Below are 14,211 nucleotides of genomic sequence, written 5' to 3'. Positions count from 1 at the left end.
ATAGGATGTAGTTGATCTAGTAATAGATGAAAATTGTATTTTATGGCATAAGTAGGCTTGTCCTAGTATAGATGCCATAGATATATCTCTAAATAGAATATAAAAATTCTCTAAAGAATGATATACTTTAAATCAAATCTTACATATATGGTTGTAGCAATTTTTTGACAACTATAATAATAGTTGTGGCTATAGGTCCAATAGTTGTTAATGATCTATTTGCTATTGGAGTATATCATGTCATAAATTTAAGCACACATGCAACCAAAGCCATTGTACTTTGTGCTATGATTTGATGTCTTTATTTTTATTTTTTGTTTTAATCTTCATTCACTTAATGACATAGTTATAGATGAGATTGATGCAACATTATGATACTATGCAAGAAATAAATACAAATCCAAAGTTTAATTTTATTTATTATTAGACACCAAAAGAAAAGAGAAGGTAGTATAGTAGAATGATTTTGATGTAATTTTAGAGGAAAATCTCAAGAAAAAAATAATAGTTGTATTGGATAAAATGTTTTTTTTTGTCATTTAAAGCTTTCAATGGCAAACCTTTCTTTAATGCAGCTAATTACTTTAAAAAAGATGGCACATATCTTAGCCACTCAAGCAAGACTTCAAAAGCCAATAAGATTAAAATTGTATCTAATATAAGTACATGAACAATATCACCTATAGGTAGTAAGAAGCAAGGCCTTTTTTTATAAATTCATGGTTCTTATAGCCATAAGAAAGCATGCCATTGATGAATTGTGCCAATTTTTATATACTAATTTTATTATTTTATATCTTATAAAATATCTACATATCAAGAAGATTTTTTCTATTATCAATATAGAGATGTTAAACAAAATGCCATTCTCTACTACCATCTTTTATATTTTCTATATCCACACTTAAAAAGAGATGATTGCATAAACTAAAAAGTGTAGACTTGTAGATATGGTTAGTAATGGTTAGAAAAAAGAGATAATGTAATAGGAAATATTATTGATTATTGTTAGCATGTTGCAAATAAATGGAGGAATTTTTTTATAAGGTGCATATAAATACATCAGTTCTTGACAAGCAAGTTGCAAAGTATTGCTTACTAGAACAGTTTAGTTTTAACATCTTAAGTAGGTAACACTCATATATGTCTTTTTCTTATAAAGTTGCATATGTTTTCTTTTTTTATTATAGTTTTATAATCCTTGTATTAAATCTTAGGATAAAACTTACAATGCACATGCTAAATCTTATAACTAATTGTGCACATCATCAAAACTGCTAGTGTTTATAAAGAAAAGGAGTGGATCAAATATTTGCTTATTAAACTAAAAAAATAGATTATTGATGGTAATATTAGGTTTGTAGATTAATTAATAGATTGATTGATGAATATTGAAGCCAATTGTGCAAAAATAAAACAACTTGAAGAGTAAATTCTTATAATCCTTACTATTAGTTTTCAAACATTTCTATTGTTCATATTGTGAAAGGACTTCGAAACTAAGAAGAATTGATCTATAGTGACAAAGACCTTGGATATTACTAATATTATATCCAATACTATTAATGACAAGAAGTCCATTAAGTTCTTAGTATAAGACATGTATAAGCAAGGATATAACAAAGTAAGCAATGAATATGTAAGTGTTGGTATGATATGCATGTTATAAGATGAGACATAAGCTTGTTGCTATTAATTGATTATACAATTTGATTAACAACTCTAAATTGCATACAAAATAAATAACTAATGGATTATTATTAATATTTTTAAATAAATAAATAATATTATAGATGGCAATGTATGTTTTTAGATAAGAAACTAAATGCCATTTGCATATATCTATGTGCATGAAACCTATGTCTTTGGAGAGCCATGTCTCTTTTTGCTTTGCCACTAAACTTTTTAAGCTTAAAAATATCTTAGCTTTTCAAAATTCTATCAAATAATTGATATTTTGAAATAAGTGGATGGATATAGTAAAGGACAATATTAACAAGGCTTATTTCAACCACTTAATAAAAACTTAAAATAGATTTTTTTAGAAGAATGTAATAGAAATAATTATATTGATACAACTTGTACTTAGTATTCTCTACTTATTAGAGACAAAAAATTTCCTCTTTAATCAAGTATTATAAGTGTGTAAGAAATTATGCAAACACTATAAGAAATGAAATATCAAATAAGACACCTAGGATAAGTGTGACAATATGCTACAAGTGATTAATAAGTGGTTTGTTTTTTTATTTTTTTTATTTTTTTGTTTTTGGTTTAAATAAAAGAATTTTATTATAAATAAAACCAATATAAAGTAGTTGGTCTAAATAAGATAAAAAATTCTAACCAACCATTGATTCAATATTTAAAATTAATAATATTAAAATTACTACTCCAATATATTGAAAAGATACTTTATTTTGTTGTATCTATATGTTTGAGTGCTAATAGATGTATTGTCCAAGCCTTGTACAAAGTATATTATTATAATCCCAATAGGTGTGAAATACCTTGCACCAGTTGTCCAAGGATTCTTTTGGAATTATTGCCAATATTTTATCCCACACAAGATGTGTGTTATCAAGCAAACCTTGCCATATCTACTTACTGGTTTTTACTAAAAGTCTAATCTGTATTGTTGAATATTCAATTGTTTCTTTTTAGCTAGATCTTCTATAGTGCTATCTTATAGAAGAGCATCTATATCATGTTAAACTTACCAAAATATTTAAATAATTTTTGTGCAAAGATTTACTAGGCCCAATTAAAATTAGAGGATATTGGAAGACTATTTGAGTTGTATTGGATGGTATGGAATAGATTGGAGCTCTATTCATAGATTTTCTATACTTGAAGGCAAGATTAAAATTTGTGAAGTACAATCTTAGTAATTTTGAGGCAAAAAGAGTCAAGATATGTCTATGGTGGAATTTTTTTTTTCTTTTAAAGTATTTATTATATTTTCTTTATGCCATTTGTTTTATATAAATATAGCTTCTTTTTTGGATCAACGTGGATATTAAATATTTTGTGAACTGACTTGTAATTTATTTATAAGCTTGTTACCCTACTTGGATAGATATATGATAACTAGATTATTGAACTTTGCTATCTTTTTCCATGCCTTCTTAGTGATTAAGTACAAAAAGGGGGTATTGCCGGCCTAGCTATAGCAAGCAAGGTCAAACTTAAGAAATATAATAGAGTCCCAAAAGAGCTTGATGGATGAGAGTGATCAGCAAGACTATTTGATGACTCTCAAACATACTATCTTACAATGGAAAATAATACTTCCATTAAGATTTGTTGACCTTGTAAGTCCAAGTAGAAAATTAGAGACAATCAAATTTGGAAGGTTAAAAATTCTTTGTAGTTATTAGTCTAGGAAGTTGATGCTAAAGACGTTGTAATGTAGATCTACCAAGAAGACTTGAATTTTATGATTAGCGGAGGGACAAAATCTTGGAATTGCTCAAATGACAAGTATTGGATCGCATGTTGGATTAAGGAGGATAAAAATTTAACTGGTTGCTTAGATGGCTATGTAAAGATTAGTGTTGATCATTTTGCCAAAATAAGTCGACTATGTTTCTTTATTTGTGGCCAAATAGAACAAAGGTTGTACTTCCAGCCATTATAAGAAGTGATCTTGATTGTAAAACTTGTAGCCACCCACAACATAGAGATCATTGAATTTTAACTTTTTTTATAAATCATGTAATTATTCTAATTATTTTAATTGTTAAAATCTTTAATATATTATATATTTAATATTTCAAGTTATAACTATTATATAATATTTTTATATGTAATATAATTATTTTTAATCTATTATTTTGGATTAAATCTTTTACTAATAAAAGATTAATAAATTTTACTTCATAAATTTTACTTGCATACTTTATCTATTTATTAGTTGATTTTTTTCTTTTACTTGAATTCTTATTTGGTTTTCAAATTAAACTAGACATAGATATAATAGAAATATAATAATAATAAAATTCATCTTAGATAATTTTACAAAGATAAATTTTAAGAATTAAAATTAAAATTATTTTAAGAGAAATAATATTCTATTTTTTTTTCCAAATCTAAAAAACTATTAAATTTCAAGTGTAAATATCTATGTAATTCAATCATATACAAAGTTTTATGTTAAAACTAAATTATAAATATTATAATCTTATACACTTTTAAATATATAATCACAATATATAAGTACATAAAATATGTAATAATATTATATTCTATAATATATGTATCCAATAATTTACTAAATATTAAGTTATTAATTTTTTATAAATTTACTTTTAATGTACATATAAAAATATAAAAAGTAAATTTATATTAAAAATATAAAATTAAATTTTGTAAGATAAAAAATATATTTAATTTTATATGATTAAAAAATTTGTAGTATAAAAAGTTTAATTTTTTAAGATAAAATTATATAATTTTATAATTTTTTAAGATAAAATTTTATAAGATAAATTTCTTAAAGTTAAAATTTAATATTATATAATTTACTTTTTATCTTATATAATTTAATATTATATTATTAAAAATATAAAAAATAAAATTTAAATTTACTTTTTGATTGCTTATTTTTGGTTGCTTATTTTTATCTTTTTGATTACTTATTTTTAAAAAGCCATCCAAAAGATGTAAAATTATCTAAATTATTTAACAATGATGTTAACTTTGAACATTTGTACATAAAGAAATATGTCATGGATATTAAGCTACTTATTTCTTTTTGATAGTAATACCAAAATTGAACATATACTTATACAAAAGCATACCAAAGATATGAGATTGTTTAATTCTTTTACTTGTAGTTTTAAAAATAAAGAAAAATTAATAAATTTCTATAATTGTAATATCAATTTTAAGCATTTAATTGGATCAAACTATAGAAAAGATAGAAGTTTGTACAAATCCTTTGGTAATAATCTAAAATTTAAGTATCCATATATATTATAATATATTAAAAATGAAAGATTGTTCAATTATTTTTATAACAATGTTAACATTAAATATTCATTTATATTAAGCTTTGTGAAGATATAAGATAGCCAAATTTCATAGACACTAATCTCAAGTACAAGAAATCACTAATTTTGGCCATGGACTTATATCAAACTTTATAGAAGATGTTAGATTGTCCGAATTCTTTTACAACAATGTTAAATGTAGCCATCTAATCATATTAAACTAAGACAATAATATAAGCTTACTCGACTCTTATAACAATAATGTTAGATTATTGTACTAACTAAAGTTAAAGATCTAAAGTTATTCAATTTCTTTATTGATAATAACTTGTACTATCTTATATTAAATTTTTTCTAAGAAGTAAGATTGCTCAACTCTTCTAATAATAATGTCAATCTAAAATACAAACTTATACCAAATATTCTCAAAGATGTAAGATTATCCAACTCCTATGAGAATGATGTTAAGAAATACCACCAACTTATAGTTTAGGTTGTCAAAGATGTAAGATTGATCAATTCTTTTGGCAATGATGTCAAGTCCTTGTATCTACTTATAGCAAGCTATAGATGTAAGATTACTCAACTCCTCTAGCAATGATGTCAGGTTCTTGCAATAACTCATATCAAATGTTGTCAAAGATGTTAGGTTGCTGAATTCATTTGGCAATGATGTCAAGTTTTCACACTTACTTATATCAAATTTTGTGAAAGATGTAAGGTTGCCCAATTCCTTTGGCAATGATGTCAAGTTCTTACAATAACTCATATCAAATGTTGTCAAAGATATAAGATTGTCTAACTCATTTGGCAATGATGTCAACTTCTTATACCAACTTATATCAAATATTATCAAAGATGTAAGGTTGCCCAATTCTTTTGGCAATGATGCCAAGTTTTCATATCTATTCATCTTAAATGTTGTCAAAGATGTAAGGTTGCCTAACTCTTGTGGCAATGATGTCAACTTCTCACACCATCTCATATCAAATATTGACAAAGATGTAAGGTTGCTCAATTCATTTAGTAATGATGTCAAGTTTTCATATCATTGGATATTAAATGTTGTCAAAGATGTAAGATTTCTAAATTCCTTTGGCAATGATATTAAGTTCTCACACCATTGGATATTAAATGTTGTCAAAGATATAAGGTTGTTCAACTCCTTTGGCAATGATGTCAAGTTATCACACCATTGGATATTAAATATTGTCAAAGATGTAAGGTTATCCAACTCATTTAGCAATGATGTCAAGTTCTCGCAATCGCTTATATAAAATGTTGTCAAAGTTATAAGATTGTCCAACTCTTGTGGCAATGATGTCAAGTTCTTACACTTACTTACATCAAATGTTGTCAAAGATGTAAGGTTGCCAATCTCTTTTGGCAATGATGTCAAGTTCTCACACCATTGGATATTAAATATTGTCAAAGATGTAAGATTGTCCAACTCCTTGGACAATGATGTCAACTTCTTATACCAACTTATATCAAATGTTGACAAAGATGTAAGATTGCTCAATTCCTTTGGTAATAATATCAAGTTCTTACAATATTGTATATTAAATGTTGTCAAAGATGTAAGGTTGCCTAACTCTTTTGGTAATGATGTCAAGTTCACACACTTATTTATATCAAAAGTTGTCAAAGATGTAAGATTGCCCAACTCTTTAGGTAATATTGTCAACTTCTTACACCAACTTATATCAAATGTTGTCAAAGATATAAGGTTGCCCAACTCCTTTGGCAATGATGTCAAGTTCTTACACCATTGGTTATTAAATGTTGTCAAAGATGTAAGGTTGCCCAACTCCTGTGGTAATGATATCAAGTTCTCACACTTACTCATATCAAAAGTTGTCAAAGATATAAGGTTGCTAATCTCTTTTGGCAATGATATCAACTTCTTACACCAAATTATATCAAATATTGTCAAAGATTTAAGGTTGCCCAACTCCTTTGGCAAAGATGTCAGATTCTTGCAATAATTCATATTAAATATTGTCAAAGATGTAAGATTGCTCAATTCCTTTGGCAATGATGTCAAATTTTCACACCTAATTATATCAAATGTTGTCAAAGATGTAAGGTTGCCTAATTCATTTGGCAATAATGTCAAGTTCTCGCAATAATTTATATCAAATGTTATTAAAGATTTAAGGTTGCCTAATTTATTTGGCAATGATATTAAGTTCTTGCAATAACTTATATCAAATGTTATCAAAGATGTAAGGTTGCCCAACTTGTTTGGCAATGATGTCAAGTTTTCACACCTACTCATATCAAATATTGTCAAAGATATAAGATTACCCAACTCCTTTGGTAATGATATCAAGTTCTTGCAATAACTCATATCAAATGTTGTCAAAGATGTAAGATTACCTAATTTCTTTGGAAATGATGTCAAATTCTCACACCATCTTATATCAAAAGTTGTCAAAGATGTAAGGTTGCCCAACTCCTTAGGTAATGATGTCAACTTCTTACACCAACTTATATCAAATGTTGTCAAAGATGTAAGATTGCCCAACTCATTTGGCAATGATATCAACTTCTTACACCAACTTATATCAAATGTTGTTAAAGATGTAAGGTTGTTCAATTCCTTTAGCAATAATGTCATGTTTTTGCATTCACTTATAGCAAATGTTGTCAAAGTTGTAACGTTGTCCAACTCCTTTGGCAATGATGTCAATCTACTACATCCTTCAATGCTAAACCATTGCATAGAAATCAAGTTTTCTATTGAGTTTAGTAGTGCCTTTAACCTTCTACATCTTTTTAAATTTAAGATCTTTAATGATATTAATATATGCATATTTTTTGGTAATGTTTCTAAATTCAAGCAACCTTCTAAATCAAATTCCAATAATGCATTCATTAAAAATATTGAATTAGGAATTATTTCTATGAACTCACAATTTTTCAATTGTAAAACATTTAAATTCTTCAACTTTTCTAAAGCTTTACTGTCAAAGATTTTATAATATAAATTGTCCGCAATGTCATTAGACATAGTTCTTGGCAAATCTATACATAACATGAGTGATTTTAATTTGTATGATTGCTTCAATAATACACTTAATTTATTCCATATTGCTAAAGCTTTTTTTGATATATTTTCTTCAATTATAAAGATCAATAGTCTTAATGAAGAATAATTCATATCTTCAATGTTACTTTGCATGTTAATCTCTTTCTTGTTAAAACATAAACCTTCCAACTATCATACAATCAAATAAAACCAAATTAAGTATTTCAACTTATCTATTAACTTTTTAAATCTCATATCAATATAAATTCAACATCAATATAAGATATCTTATAATTACCTATATACTATTATATCACCTCACAAAACAATGATACACCATATCTATAAATACTACATGCAAATTATTTATGATCATTCTTGATTGTATACATCTTATTTATATATATGTCAAGTCAAGTACCTTTGTTGTGAATCTGTGTGTTTCAACCAAGCTCAATTTCCATATTCTTGAGCCTTTATATGTATTGTTTGTTTCAACAATCATTCGACCCATGTCTTATAAATGGTCATGCATTCTTATAATTCCTTCTTTATCTATTTTTACCAATGAATGACTAATCAATGTATCTAATATATCTTCCATATTTTGCTCCAAACCTAATTTTTTATTGTTTGTCCATATTCGCAATACTCTTTCTTTTGACATTCCATGTGGATACACATCACTAGTAAAGAAAAAACAAATGTCCAAAAACATGTCTTTTTCTTCAACTTTTAATTTATCAAAGCTTTCTCTTAATATTGTCCAAATCTTATGGTCACTATTTTCTTCATCTCCATCCACATTTCTTGTTCTTTTTAACCTTTTTAAAGCTTGCTTCCAACATCTTACTCTCTTTTGTCTTCTCAAAAATGCTCTCATAACTTTTAAGCTCAAAGATAAGCCATTGTAAGCTTTCACAGTCTTTCTACCTACATCATCAAATTCTTTAGGCAATTCAACTTGCTTTCCATGAGAGTAAGTAATAAATAACTCTAAACTTGCACCTTCTTTAAGTTCTTCAATATCCACTCTATGAGGCTCTATAGAACAATCCTTCATGTAATTCCAACTTCGTTTAGTTACAATCAAAGTGCTTCTATTGCTTGCATAAAATTCATCTATAGGTACAATGTCTCTGATTTCACTTTGTTCCTTCATATCATCAAACACCAAGATGGTTTTCTTTGACCTCAAGTGTGACTTCCACAATACTTGTGCATCTTCCAAATTCTTTGGAGTTTCTTCAATCTTGAGTTCTTTCAAAATGTTACAACAAATGGTGTAGCTATCACCATTATTTTGAATGTTCTCAATAAAGCATGAGGCATCATACATATACTTCACATTATTATATGTAACCTTTGCCATTGTTGTCTTGCCTATTCCACCCATGCCAACAAGATATATTATCTTTTCACCTTTTTTGCATAGCTCTAACAACTTGCTTGAGTATTCTTGTCTACCTAGTAGATGATCTTGCAAGTATACCTTTATAAACAACCACAATTGTTATGCCAAAACATACATATTGCACATGTTGTAAAATAATATTATTATATACATACATGTTTCCTTTACGTACACCATTCAACTACATGAATTTGTTTCTAATCTACATCAACCAATCAAACAAAGAAAACATAAATTATCCCAAACTTTATCATTGGATTGATATATATTTTATCCTTTTCTATGTCTTAGTGATCTTTCTCCTTTAAACCACTAAAAGAAGGGCATTTATTTTCATAAAATCCAATTAAAAACTTTCTCTTCAAACTTGCAAGTTTCTCACAAATATCTCCAAACTTTGGACGTTGTAAAGGATTGAAACTCCAACATCTTTTCATCAACTCATTCAACTCATCACAATTTGAAGGTAACTTTGGTCTTTCTCTTGTCTTTACCTTTTTTAATATTTCTTTTCGTTTATAAATTCTAGAAAATGGTCTTTTTCTTGAAAGAATCTCTGAACATGTCATTGTAAATGAATATACATCTGCTTCAAAAGCACATGTTTTTATTGCCTTGTCTTCATTATTTAATATTTCCGGAGCCACATATCTTAATGTGCTATAAATAAAATCATTACTTTTACTTTTTGGGGTCCTTCCAACATTGATCTTAAAAGTCCCTAAATCACTTATCTTGTAATATGCACATTCTTCACTATTATTCTTGATTTTATCTTTTTAAAATTTTACAAGTATATTATCTGGCTAAAGATCTTGATGTGCAATTTGCATGTCATGCAAATAGCACATTCTTTTTGCAATTTGATACATAATATCAATCAACAAATCATATGCCATAAATTTTTTTTTCTTCAACATGTCAATCAAACTCATGTCCATTAATTTTGTTACTAAATACAAAGTTTCATTTCTCTCCTCTATAGGATAACTGTCACTAAATTTATTGATATCCACTCTTGTAGCATAAAAATACTTTACAAGGTTGGAATAGCTCTAACCTGCTAAAATGTCCACTTCAATAGGAATATGTTCTTCAAAAGTACAAACTATTACCTTTGTGGCACTTAACATTCCAAACCACTTTGATTTGTAAACAACTCCACTTCCACCTTTACCTATGCAATTGTCGATTTTAAAGCTTTCAATGTCGTTTGAAAGTTCCAAAGCATCTAACTCTCCACCTTCAATGCAACATAAATCTTTCCATCTTTGTAATAGATATGTAGCTAATCCATATTCTTCAAAACAATTATCTTGGTTTCCATCAACCAACCTCTTATGGAGACTTACATCATTTCTTTCAACTTCATCAAATGTTGCAAAATTACACATAATATGTGCAATGCCTTCAAATTCTTTTGAATAGTGCATTGTCATGACATCACTTGCCACATTACAACAAAGAATCAAATTTGAAATGATTTCTCTAAAACTTTCTTTGTTTTTCATTTGAAAGAAGATTGCTTCATACCATTTTCTATCTCCACAATTTTCTAACAATAAGTAGCTTTTGCTTACCACAACATGCAACTCAACAAATATGGGCTTGCCCTTTTCAATGTTATCATCATAAGTCAATACTTTCATCACCTTATCAAATACTTTCATCACATGGACAAGTTGCATATACAAACTTGTACATTGATTTCTATTCATCATATCTTTTGTCTTTAATAAATCATCCATTCTTTCAATCAAAAATTGACATTGCATGTGAATACTTTACCCCTTCTTGTGTTCTTTTCCTAATGAAGATGCAATTCCTTCCAAACAACTTATTATACAATTAGCCATGGTAGATTACTTATAAATATTCAAGTCTAATCCTTCAATTACACAATCAAGATACCTAAACATGACAAACAAAAGAATCAAGATTTGTACATCTTACATCAATACATACTTTGGTTAGATCCAAACCTTCATCTTCAATTGCATCAAGCACTATTTTTAATCAATAATGTTCAAAATCCACTTTTCCAAATTATCAAAACTCACAACTATAAATTCTTCAAATACTTGTGAGAAGCATATTTAATCCTATAAATTGCACTAAATATCAAACAATAATTTTCTACCATTCATTATTATCATATTCTCTTCACCAAGATCTTCTCTCATGACACTTTATACAAAAAAACACTACTCACTCAAAAGAAAAACAACACATTCTCTTAATTATTATTATTATTATTATTATCAATTTTTAGTTCCTTCTCATTCCCTTATATATTCTCACAATCTCATAAAAATGTTCTTTGTTATCAATATTTCACATTACAAATATCTGGTACTTAATCACTTACCATTAAAATTAATCATCACATATATGTAAGTAAACCATCGAATATTTACATATCTAGAATTGTTTCAAGACATATCACTAAAAACTTATTTTGACCTCCTAACATCCAATGTCTTCTCTATCAAGTTGTAAGTTAGACAAAGCACCATTGCAATAAACTGCCGTTGCAACACTGACATTTATTCGGTAATTGGCATCCACAATGCACAGAAGATTTAAGAAGCCATCAGTCACTACGCGGTTTCGTACAGGTTGCAGCAACGATCACTACAACCACACATGACAATTAGCCAGAAGTTACAAGTTCATATAACGAAGACTTCGACATGAAGTACAATCCCACTAACTCCTGGGCACACAGAAGCTGGCGATTCTACATCTTCACGTGCCCCGCTAGACCACTGTCGTTGACTGCTTGAAACAACAGATTATGGACATCATTAAAGTTGAGCGTCGACATAAACTGATCAACTTGAGAAGAATTCAGAATTTGACAGTGCAGAGATAAGTGTCTCATACAAGAATGGACAATGCAGAGGAGAGGCAGGCACAGTCCTAAAAGGTTCGACAACATCCAATGGGGTTTGGCTTGTTTCAATAGAGGAACTCAGGGACTACGGAACACGATGCGGGGAAGGGAATTGGCTGACCTCAAATAGTAATGTGAACCGACAGACTCGACGGCTTAGCTTTGTACTTCCGCTACCTGGGCCTCACTGCACAGGTGCATGTGGGTAGGAGCCAAGTATCCACAGGTAAACGTCGATAGATTGAAGCTTGACAGAAAAGAGATCACAAGGGACAGCGCACTGTCCTAGCTTACCGCGCAGGGTGAAGCTTTTGACGGGGAAAAAGTGAAAAATCTTGTTGGAAAGAGGTTGGCCACGGCCTTCAATCTATCTGGTATGCAGCAGCCCCGAAGCGCGGTCATGACAGTGAAGAGAGAGGGCACATTTGAAGAGTTTGAGAGTGAGCTCAGCTGCGTAGGTACGCTTACAAATCAGCCACAGTGTGTGCAGTGTCAAAGGACCAATGCCGTGTGAACACTCAGAATAGCAAATCTTGGCGCTGTCGGAAACGTAAAGCATCGCCGAGGGGGTGACGCGCTACTGATGTGGGTTTGGAGGATTTACAGACCCTACACACAGTGCCCAGAGTATTGAAACAGTCGGTAGGACCAACTACCACCGATGGCGATTCCAACCATGTGGGAGGGAAAGAAACTGAAATCAGACTTGGAAGCAGAAACATATTCACAGCAACGCAGAAAACAGAATGTCGATCTTACGTACCCCAGCACAACTTAGCTAATACCACCAAGGGGGAAAATGAAAACGAAGACTATTATCTGGCGATCTTACCTTAACTCCACCATCACGACCCTCAAGCTACCATGCAGAATAAGTCCAGATTGTATGCATACATCAGATGGCTGGAATAAAGCCTTTATCACACAAGGAAGAGTCAAAGACAGCCTCCGATGCACACCGACGAACCAGACACGCACTGCAACGGTTAATGATTAGCTAGCGTGACGAGGAGAGCGGAATATAGAGTTGCCGCTGCAAGCGCTGCTGCAACAGCGGCAGATTACGCCGGACAGATCGTCCACCGCCATAGAAAAAATCCAAATATAAATGCAAAAACAGGAATCCGAACTTCTGCTCCAATCTCCAAATCCTTCAAACCAAACAACGATTCTTCCTTCGCAAGCTATCTGAAACCACGACCTCCGTCACCAAAAACGAAACCCTCTCAGAGGAGAACCTAACAGGCAAACCGACAGCGCACCATAACGCTCACAGCACTGACAAGCACATCGTACACAACATTCCAAGTTCTCTTTATTCCTTCTTCCGGCGCTTATCTTTGCCTGACAGTTCCGAAATAACTCCACCACAACATAAAAACACCGCACCTGCACGCGCACAAACAAGGTTTCGAGGGCACGCTTGTAAGCCGGAAAAATGAAGGATGACGCACCTCAGTTGAAAGACTTGCTCGTCAAATGATTTTGCTGAAAGAGTACACGGCGAAACCCTACACGCTTGAAGAGTGAGCGGTGAAGAGGGAGATCGAGCTTTGTATCACTGAACCAAAGACGGAAGAAGCAGCAGACGACGAAGAAGACCAGGGAAGCAGAAAGGTCGAGCAATTCCTCCTGCGGCTTACACCCCCACCCTGAGTCGGTCGCGGTTTCCGGTCGCTGAGTCCCACCTTCAACTGGGTTTAAGAAGCCATCAGTCACTGCACTATTCTAAAGAATTTGAAGGCATTGCACATACTATGTGTAATCTTGCTGTATTTGATAAAATTGAAGGAGATGATATAAGTCTTTACAAGAAGTTGGTTGATGGAAGCCAAGATGATTGTTTTGAAGAATGTGGATTAGTTAAATATCT

At 30.1% G+C, this 14,211-nt stretch overlaps 1 long non-coding RNA gene across 2 annotated transcripts; it reads right to left on the bottom strand.

The window, feature by feature from the left end:
- Window positions 1–11,968: 11,968 nt before the first annotated feature.
- On the bottom strand, window positions 11,969–13,940 carry LOC112278544 (uncharacterized). 2 transcript variants are annotated; one of them, XR_002968723.3, is made up of 3 exons: window positions 13,793–13,936; window positions 12,460–12,947; window positions 11,969–12,220 (listed from the first exon to the last, which is right to left on the bottom strand). It is a non-coding gene; the product is annotated as an uncharacterized LOC112278544 (long non-coding RNA). The 2 variants fall into 2 exon arrangements; XR_016500909.1 differs by lacking the exon at window positions 11,969–12,220 and adding an exon at window positions 13,171–13,526 and having other exon boundaries at window positions 12,274–12,947; window positions 13,793–13,940.
- Between the last annotated feature and the right edge of the window lie 271 nt (window positions 13,941–14,211).

This window comes from Physcomitrium patens, chromosome 25, assembly GCF_059467195.1.
Source record: "Physcomitrium patens ecotype Gransden chromosome 25, ASM5946719v1, whole genome shotgun sequence".
Taxonomy (NCBI): Eukaryota; Viridiplantae; Streptophyta; class Bryopsida; order Funariales; family Funariaceae; genus Physcomitrium; species Physcomitrium patens.
The sequence above is the reverse complement of the archived record's forward strand: the minus strand, read 5'-3'. Positions and strand labels throughout refer to the sequence as shown.